The sequence below is a fragment of the Artemia sp. Qi Xiang Cuo genome, chromosome 18, assembly GCF_049724085.1.
Source record: "Artemia sp. Qi Xiang Cuo chromosome 18, ASM4972408v1, whole genome shotgun sequence".
Classification (NCBI taxonomy): Eukaryota; Metazoa; Arthropoda; class Branchiopoda; order Anostraca; family Artemiidae; genus Artemia; species Artemia sp. Qi Xiang Cuo.
Genome location: NC_142811.1, coordinates 38,761,083 through 38,771,570, shown reverse-complemented (window position 1 = coordinate 38,771,570; position 10,488 = coordinate 38,761,083). Strand labels below are relative to the sequence as shown.

The 10,488-nt window shown below is 36.7% G+C and overlaps 1 pseudogene; it reads right to left on the bottom strand.

Annotated features, from left to right (window-relative positions):
• Positions 1-7,223: 7,223 nt before the first annotated feature.
• Positions 7,224-7,943, bottom strand: LOC148941476 (uncharacterized; annotated as a pseudogene).
• Positions 7,944-10,488: the final 2,545 nt, after the last annotated feature.

Here is a 10,488-nt window from a genome sequence, read left to right as displayed (position 1 = left end):
TGAAAATTCAAAGGGCTAGTGCCCTTTTTAATAGTCGAAAGTAATTAGAGGGCAACTAACCGCCCCCCCCCTCTCTCGCCCACCTTTTCCCCAAACACATCCAATCAAAATTTTGAGATAGCCATTTTGTTCAACGTAGTTGAAAATTCTGGAAATTAGGTCTTTGAGGATGAAACCCCCCCCCCCAGCACTCAGTGCAAGGGTTGTAATTTAATGCCCTTGGGGCACATAATTTTTTTTTTAGAGAAAGTGTTGTCTTAGAAACTTCAAAATGGGCTCATTCGATTGGAAATTCAAAGGGCTAGTGCCCCTTTTAATAGTCGAAAGTGATTGGAAGGCAACTAACACCCCTTTCACGCCATTTTGTTCAACGTAGTTGAAAGTTCTGGAAATTATATCTCTGAGCAGGACAATCCCCCCAAAGTCTTCAGGGCAAGGGTTATATGCCCTGGGGGCATATATGGTTCTTATGGAAGGAAGGCTCGTATAAACTTCAGAGAGGGCTCATTTGATTGGAAATTGAAAGTTCTAGTTCACTTTTTATGCGTAAAAAGATATCGGAGGGCAACTAGCCCTCCATGCCCTTTTTTCCTCAAACCCATCCGATAATAATTTTTAGGTAGCTATTTTGTTAAAATAGTTCAAAGATCATATAACAAAACTCCGGTGTCGACACAACCCCCCAGGGCCGGAGGGCAGGCGTTGTAAGTTATACCCTTCGGGCATGTATTGTTCTAATGGAAGGGTTGCTCGTATAAACTTCAAAGAGGGTTCATTTGATTGGAAATTGAAAGTTCTAGTCCACTTTGTAAGAGTTAAAAGAGATTGAAGGGCACCTAGCTCCACCCCTCCACTCCCTTTTTTCTCAAACCCATCTGATAAGAACTTTGAGATAGTCATTTTTTTTAAAATAGTTCGAAGTCCATATAACGAAAACTCCGGGGTCGACACATCTCCCCAAGGCCCGAGGGCAGGCGTTGTAAATTATGCCCTGGGAAAATATGTGGTTCTTATGGAATGGATGCTCGTAAAAACTTCAGAGAAAGCTCATTTGATTGGAAATTGAAAGTTCTAGTTCAGTTTTTGAGAGTTAAAAGGGATTGGAGGGCAACTAGCCCCCCCCTCCATGCCCCTTTTTCCCGAATGTATCCAATAAAAATTTTAAGATAGCCATTAAGTTAAAAATTGTTCAAAAGTCCGATAACAAAACTCAGGTGTCGACACAACCCTCCAGGGGCCCAGGGGCGGGCACTTTAGTTTAAGCCCTGGGGCATATATACTTTTTATGAAAGGGATGCTCGTATTAACTTCAGACAGGACTCTTTTTATTTGGAATTGAAAGTTTGAGCTCACATTTTGGGAGTCAAAGGAGATCCGAGAGCAACTAGCCCCCCCCCCCACGCCTTTTTTTCCAAACCCACCTGATGAAAATTTTGAGATCTACATTTTGTTAAAAAAAATAGTTCAAAGGTCGGATAAAAAAAAAACTCCCATGTCAATACAACCCCCCAGGGCCCGGGGGAGGCGTTTTAAGTTATTTTCTGAAGGCATGTATGAAAGGGACGCTCGTATAAACTTCATGGAGGGCTCTTTTTATTCAAAATTGAAAGTTTTATTTCACTTTTTAAGCGTCAAAAGATATCCGAGGGCAACTAGCCACCCCCCCCCCCCACGCACACCGTTTTTTCACCAAGCCTATCCGATAAGATTTAAAAAAAAAGCTATTTCATTAAAAATAATTCAAATGTCAGATAAGGAAAACTCCTGTGTCGACGCACGCAACCCCCCCTTGCCTGGAGGCAGGCGTTGTAAGTAATGCTCTGGGGGCATATATCATTTTTATGGAAGGGATGCTCGTATAAACTTCGGAGAGGGTTCATTTGTTTAGAAATTGAAAGTTCTCGTTCACTTTTTAAGAGTCAAAAGAGATCAGACAGCAACTATCCCCCCCCCCTCCACGCCCTGAATGTATCAGAAAAAAATTTTGAGATAGACATTTTGTTAAAAATAGTTCAAAGTTCAGATAACAAAAACTCCGGTGTTGACACAGCCCCCCAGGGCCCGGGGGTAGGCGTTGTAGGTTATGTTCTGGGGGCACATATGGTTGTTATGGAAGGGATGCTCGTATAAACTTTGTAGGGGGCTCATATGATTGGAAATTGACAGTTTTAATTCACTTCTTAAGAGTAAAAAGTGATTGGAGGGCAGCTAGCCTCCTCCCATACTCCATTTATTTTTTTCCCTGAGGCCCTCCCATGCCCTTTTTTCCCCAAACCCATCCGATAAAAAATTTTAGACAGCTATTTTGTTAAAAATAGTTCAAACATCAGATAAAAAAAAAATCCAAGGTTGACACAAACCCATTTTTCATTCTGATACTGTTACTTTGATACTTTTTTTTTAAGTTTGATTTGAAATAAGGAATTTTTAGAAACTTGAGACTTTTTGCAATCAAAAACGAAAAAAAATTAATTTAAAAAAAACTCCCAAAAATAAGTTTTTCTGATGAAATATGAAAATCAAGCTTAAAACGAAAAAAAATATTTTGCTATTGAAGTATAAATGAAACTTAAAACGAACAGAATAAACAATCAATGCAAACAAACATACAATAGATATTAATGTAAACGAATAAATAAATCTTAAAACGAGTGGAACTTCAATTGAAAAAGCAAATCAAGCTTGAAACGAACAAAAATCACTACAAACAAGAGTTTGGGTATCGCCTCCTTCTCTCACTGTAAAAATCTAAAACCTACTTCGTCATTGGCACTTTACTGAAAACTTTATGCGTCATGAACAGTCTTGGAAAGAATAAACAACATCGAATTAAATATTTGATGTATAATGATATTAATTGTTGAAAGATACGTCAGTTCAAGAATTTATTTCACCGTAATTTTGTTTTTATTTTCAATGCTGTAAGAACTGGAAAAGAAAATATTGGCAATATAATTCGTTTCCAGTTAAGCGCCAACGACGCAGTAGGCTTTTGGTTTTTATTTACAGTTAAGGAAGGGGGCAGTATTCAAACTCTTGTTTGTAGTGAAACTATATTCGTCTTAAACAACTTTAGAAAAAACTAATGAATTAAACTGAATATTTGATGTATAATGATATTAATTGCTGAAAGCTCATCAGTTCAAAATTTTACTCTAATTTTATTGTTCATTTTCAATATTAAGTACAAAAGACAATATTTGTAATAAAATTTGTTTTTGCTGAGATTGGTTGGGTTGTAAAAAGAAATTTTAACAGATTTAGATTAAAAATAAGGTATGTTAATTTCATTTATTGGTTTTGAATTTTTGGCCAGATTAATTTGAACAAAATCACCAATTTGCAACTTCAAACTACGGAGCCAGTTTCCAGTTGATCATGTTACACTACCTTGAATAGTAATTATGTAATTTACTGCTTTGTATAGTGTTTCAGCCCAAGGGATCCTTAAATCGCTTCTTATACAAGTTGCCTTGACATAAGTTCCAAGTTTTAATAAAGTATGCACAACTGACAACTATTTGTAAATTTTTATTCTTTTGTGCAAGCAATTAAGTTTTTCTTTTGATATTAGTCGTTTGCATAAGTTGGGAATGCTTTCTCGAAATGTCTTTTGAAAGAAATAAGGTGTTATTGACGGGAATAGTCGTGAGATCCTCAGTTCTAAAATGCCTCGCAAGCCCACCTTCTTTCAAATGTTTATTTAGGAATCCTTGTAAACGAATTAAGTGAGTTGCCAAAGATTCAGTACCTTCATTGATTCATATTTTCTATTTCTTTGATCTTCACAATAAAGTTATGAAAAGACATTGATTAATTGCCACAATGGACCAAGGTCTGAGGAATAGTATTGGAGGTGGCCTAGTTGGACCCTTAAGACTATATAGGAGACTATTTAGTCTTATATACTGGAGACTATATAGGACCCGCTATATTCAATTACACTTTCTCTCTATTTTAGATTTTTTAGTTGTCATACAAAATCTGTTGATTCTCATCTATACAAAATCTGTTGATTCTGGCATCTGTTTTCGACAGTTATAACAAGTGGCTCTTCTGTTCTGTATTAAAAGAGATTCAAGTACCTGGACAGCAAATTTGATTCTATATTTATTCATTAGTTCAATAGTTTTCTTGTATACCAATTCAGTATGATTGTTGTATAAATTTATGAATTTATAATATAGTGTATATCTAACTTTTGACCTGTTGTAAATAGAAGGTGATTGAAGATCAACTGACGTTGAGCTTCACCAATAGGTTATTTCATTTTTGTAGTCTTGGGCGGGTTTGACAACAAGAAGCCCACAGCTTGAAGAATCTACTTGTGGAGCTATTCTGCTCGAGCCAAGTTCAGGTTCTATTTAGCATTTATCCACTTCCTTCATCAGATTTCTGAGGTTGAAAGCAACTAGCCTCCCTTGAGCATTGTCTACTAGCTTCTGGCTATGAAGAAGAAAGATATTTTTTCTAGAGAAATCACGTATTCAAGGAATAAAAGGATTCTTGAACTTCGGATTTGTTATATACCTCGTATTGACAACCAATAGAGCAAAGAAAAAACTGCAACCATTCAAAACATAGCTAAAGATCTCTTTATGCCGATTTGGGCAGGTATTTAAAGTAAAAAAGCTTTTTAAGTCGATAGTAGAGTCGCATTCGACAGGTCTTTCTGGTACATAGCTAGAAGTCGCAAAATTCACGAGGTATGAAACCATTTCAGTTGTAACCCATGCATCAGGCTTCAGCAGTTATTCAAGGTATTGAAAGAAAATCGAAAACACATTTATGTCCCTCAAGGAAGAACCAGTAGCTCTCCACCAATCTAGTTTCTCTGTGTTTTCTATAACAGCATAATCGGTAGATTTGACCACTATTCCGAAAAATCTTTTTTGATGCTGGATTTCTTGCTTTGATTCATCACACAAATGCCTAATGGGAACTTTAAACACGTGACAAAGGCACAGAGCGGTAGAAATTGTAGACTGGATAGCTCAAATATGAATATTCGGTCACCCTCCCCTGTTTTGGAGATCCACCAGGTGAGTGGGACTATGAAGCATTTTTTGAACAGTCTTCACAATCTGTACAACTTCCAATGGCTGTGCATCTTTTGAATCATTAGTCCCATCAGAGCTTTTCGATTGGGCTTTGGAACTCTTTTTAGGTGAAGTTAATTCAATAATTTCTTTTTTTTCATTTCTTGAACCCATTTCCAATGTATTCTTGTCCCGGCTCGTTCTAAAGTTATCTTTTGTAGTTTCATGAACTTACGGTGAAAAACTCCCCTTATTCTGATCATCCCTATCAGCAGTAGAGAAAACTCCTTGGATGCTAGAGAATCTGCTGCAGGTTTAATATTGTAACAGTCCTGAATGGTTAATGAGCTTTTAATTCCAGGCCTCACGTACCTTTTAGATCTCCCCTTCACGTTCTTGAGTGTTCTCAGCTGTATCACTGATTTTTCTGTTACTAGTGCATGTCCCCGAGATCTTAAAACTGCTAGTTTGCAAGGTCATGCAGAGATTCCAAAATTACAAGAACAATCATAAACTTCAACCAAGCTATTCCTCTTAGCACCCTTTGTAACAATTTTATTTCCTCTAGCAGTGATTGCTTCCGTACGTAGTGTCACTACACTAACCTTCTTTCTAGTAAGATTTGAAACAAGATACACTTGCTTTTCGCTGCAAGATATATCATGTCCCTTCCTCCGTAACGTTTCTGCTATTTCAACTAAACCACTTTGCTGGTAGTCTTCTCTTGTCGTATTTGTTTCGCAAAAGGGATCTGATGCATCTACTTCTTGGACCATACAAAATTCATTTCTCGATTCAAGTGGATCTTCTTCCTTCTTAATATGAACTACGTTTTCCTTATGTGCCTTCTCAAGGAGTCTAAAATCTCCTAGTCCCTTATATCCACGATACACGTTTGTATAATTTTCATTGTCTAAACAAAGAAGGCCCAAGTTACATCTGTCCATTGGTATGTATCGCTGTTGCTCTACAGCTCTTTTCATCTCAGCATTGAATGACACTGCGGTAGTGTTGGTTAGTCCGGAGACTAGATTAAAATCTGCAATCTGTGGAACTATGAAGGCACAATCATACTTCAACATGTCACATTCCAGATTATCTCAAAAGTAGGTAAATGCAGGGATGGACCATTTCAAAAGCCTGTCAGTTCTTATTTGGTAGTACTCATCTTCACTTTTTGATCTTAGCAACTCTATACCCTTTTCTCTATCACTCACAAAAGAATTTTGCGGTGAATTGATGCTTGGTGCTTTCTTCATTAGAACTATAAACAGCTCTTCATGCGAATCAGCTGATCTATTTGTGTGAAGTAAAAATGCGATTGGAATCAGAGGTGCTGTACCCTAATGGTCGAAGTCAGGGTGTCGGAATATCAGAGCTGAAACCCAGTTATTTCAAATTCTATACTTGGTATTATAATAGAACACTATCGGTTTACCGTGTTTTACAAAGTAATCAACTTCTAAGTTAGCAAATTCTGATATACAGGTGATGGCTGCTTCTCCTTGCCCAAAAAATTTTTCTGTCACAACAAAATCCGTTTCTGTCATAAGATATCGAATCATGTTACATGTGTCTTTGGATATCATGCTTTTTCTGGCCAAGGAAAAGCCATCCTTTACCTGCCGCTGGCTTCTTGGAACATTTGTCTTCAGCTCATTCACTGTCTTGCTAAACTCGTTATGGAAATGATCACGGGACGTCATTGTTGTGGTTTTCGCTACTTTTTTGGCTCTTATTAATACAGATTTCTCAGAAGGAACAATAGGGATAGCTTTTGTTCCTTCTTTCTTTTTATGGTTTCCATGAGTGTCAAAACTGAATTTTCTGTCACAATTAAGAACTTAATGAATCACCGTGCGTAGTCAGTGCTCAAGGGGAGAGTTGAATACAAATTGCTCATATCGAACGATGTATATCTTCAAATGAACCCTCTTGCCTTCAATCATCCGTTGATTAACTCTATTTCTGAAGTTTGGATGAACAGAGGGTACAGATACTGAGTGTCCCCCACTACTTCTGCTATAACGGTAAACATCGGCCTTGTAGTCTTGTATGTATTCAAAACTATCTGAATATACTAAAAAAATACTATCTGCAGGAAGATATGCTGGAACTTTGTTCTTGCAGAGTCTAAAATTTGATATACCCGTTTTGGGAGCGGTTCTTAAGATTTTGGCAGCCTCAGTAGATAGAAGTGCCGATTTCTCCCTTTCGTAAATTAAGCAGTGAGGCGCCATTCATTGTTTGAATTACACTTGGCCGATCATATTCAAAATCTTGTCATTTTTGGGCCAAAAAACAAACATTCAGAGAAGTCTCATTAAAAGCCGATTTATTTTTCTCATGCTGTTTACTATAAATTTGTGCTTTGTAAGAGCCCTGGTATTTGTCTTCACATAATTCATTGGCTATGTATACCGTTTTGTTAACGTTACTTTTTTGTTCTGGGTCTCTTTTATTGTTTTCATCATAGGCGTCATTAATCTGGAACTCATTTTCTACTTCCAGTCGAAAGCATTCCAACATATTCTCTTGGTAGTCAACCTTTTCCATGTCCTTGCGCTCTTTAGTGTCTATGCACTCTTTAATGTCCATGCACTCTTTAATTTCCATGCACTGCTTGAACTCCATGTTCAGCTTATCATTTTAAAAGTTCACTTAGGTATCAATATTTTCTGACACCTTTGCTTTAAAGTGTGTTTGGTAACCATCCTTGTTGATTTTAACTCCCTATTGTTCATCTTCATCTGTGGATTTGCATATTGTACTTACCATTTTGAGTTCATATTCTCTCAAATACCTCTTATTTCTTCTTTCAAGCTTGCGAATTTCATTTTTTTTTTCTTTGTATATGTCAATCGATGTGCCACGAGAGCCTCTTTTATTATTGTTTTGGCACATCATCCGAATAGAAATTAAGAGTGAAAACTAAAAAGATACGTATTTCATTGTCTTAAAAAACTACATCCACGAGTCTTTGAAAGGGGATCCGAACTTAAATGAGTAAACCATTACTAGAGAGCAGTTGGATGTCAAATCCCCCTAAAAAAGGGACCGAAACTGCTTCTCTTTCAACGGCTTGGAACTTTGCTGAAAAAAATTCAAATGAATGTACTGAGAAAAATGTGCATTGTTAGTTTAGTGTACATATGCTGATATTTATTCCTTAAAATCTTAATTAATTCTTGATTTCTTAAAGTTATTAAAGTGAAAACATTAAAAAAAAAATTCAGTAAAGTACAAATTATATTTTGGCTTTTAGAAAGCATTGGGTTTAGAACCCTATTCAGATTAATTTTTGCTCGTTAAAAGTTTGACTTATTTTAATTTTTGTTTGTTTTGGGTTTCATTTATTTATTGATACTGATATAAGGTAGTTGTATGCTTGGTAGATTATTTTATTCTATTCTTTTTTCATTTTTGGTTTAATGGAGTTCTTTACTAATTTTTTGGAAAAACTTATTTTGTGCAAAAAGTTTTTGTGATTTATTTCTTTTCGTTTTATATTGACATAGTTTTTTTCAGGGAGAAAAATTGAGCCATTCCTAAAGATAAATAGCCATCCCTTCCATAAAAACCTTAAATACCCCTAGGAATAACTTACAACCCTTGTCCGTAATCTCTGGGGTTTGTTTCAACCCTAAAAGCCTCGCTATATGATATTTAGATTATTTTTAATAAAATGGGTATCTCTAAATTTCTAGTAGACGTATTTCAGGACAATACGACGTGTGGGTAGGGTGGATGGGGTAGCTGCCCTCTGATCACTTTGACTCTTACTAGATCCCTCTGATCTCTGATCCTTACCCTCTGATCACTTTGAGCACTAGAGTGTCTAATTGCCAATCCAATGAACCCCCTCCGAGGCTTATATGGCCACACTTTCTATAAGAACCCTATATGTCCCCATGGCGTAATTTACAACCCTTGCCCTTAGGTCAGGGGAGATTTTTTATTCTCAACAATAATTTCTAGTAAATTCTGATGGGATGATAGGAATGGCTATATCAAAACTAGCCAAATGATCTCATTCAAAAAAGGCACTAGTCTCTCAATATCCAACAGAATGAGCCTTTTGGAAGCAGCTACGACAAAACTTTCCATAAAAACCTTATATGCTTCAAGAACCTAAATGACTACCCTTGTTATGAGGGTTATGGGGGAAGGGATGACATCATCAAAGACTTAATTTCCAAAATTTTCAACTACATTGAAAAAATTGGCAAAAATTTAAAAATTTTGAGTGTATGTATTTGGGAAAATGGCAGGCGTGAGAGGGGGGTTAGTGGCCCTCCAATTACTTTCGACTATTAAAAAGGGCACTAGTTATTTCAATTTCCAATCGAATGAGCCCTTTTTGAAGTTTCTGCGACAAAGATTTCTATGAAAACCTTATATGCCCACAGGGCATAGCTTATAACCCTTGCCCTGAGAGCTCTGGGTGGGTTGTCATCCTCACAGACCTAATTTTCAGAACTTTCAACTACGTTGAACAGAATGGCTTTCTCAAAATTTAGGTTGGATGCGTTTGGGGAAGACGTGGTCATGATAGGGGGGTTAATTTCCCTCCAATCACTTTCGACTATTAAAAAGGGCACTAGCCCTTTTTTCTCTTTTTTTTGTCCGATTTCAGTGTCACTTTAATTTTTTTTTTTTTTTTTGTGTGTTATGTTCCTTAAAAATTTCTCTTCTAGGAACTATATTGTTATTGATGTTATGTTTTACTTTTATTATAATAAATTTAAATTTAATTTAAATTGAAATTCGGCTCTTCCTCCATGAAAAAGTCCCTTCTCTTAAAATAAAATCAACCAGAGAAGTTTCTTCATAAGTAAAATGTCTCTAGGGGATGAAGAACTATATCCCCTAGAAAATTCTTCCGGTGAAAACATCCTAAAGACTCTCTCCTTAATAAATTCTACCCAGGAAATTTTCCTGAGCCCCCCCCCTGCAAGCAGTCGTGGATGGCAACCCCCGCCGGGTTGTTTTGAGGGATATCAGAACAAGAGAGTGCGTTTCAATATCGAAATATTCTTTATATCGATGAACCTTCAGATAGATGCGGGAAAGGGTAAGAGAGGGGAAGGAGGAAACAATCTCCCTTAATTAGAATAAACATGAATAAATTAGAGTATAAGAATATATACTATAAACTTTTTACACTTGGCCTCGGCTAAGGTGGCAATGCAGCCCCGGGGGATGCCCTGGAAAAGCTTTTTAAGATTTTTATCAGTGTTAAAGGTATTATCTTAATCGGTAAGATGGACGGGGCGGACTGCCTTTCGTTTCTTTTTCACTGTCTCTCAACCTGCCTTAAAAGTTTCAAAGCTATACCATGACAGATTTCATACCAGCCGTTCATTAGATATTGCTACTGTATCGGTTTGACAACCGTCCCTGCATGTAATAGGACCAATCATGCCCCTTTTCCCAGTTAACTTGCATC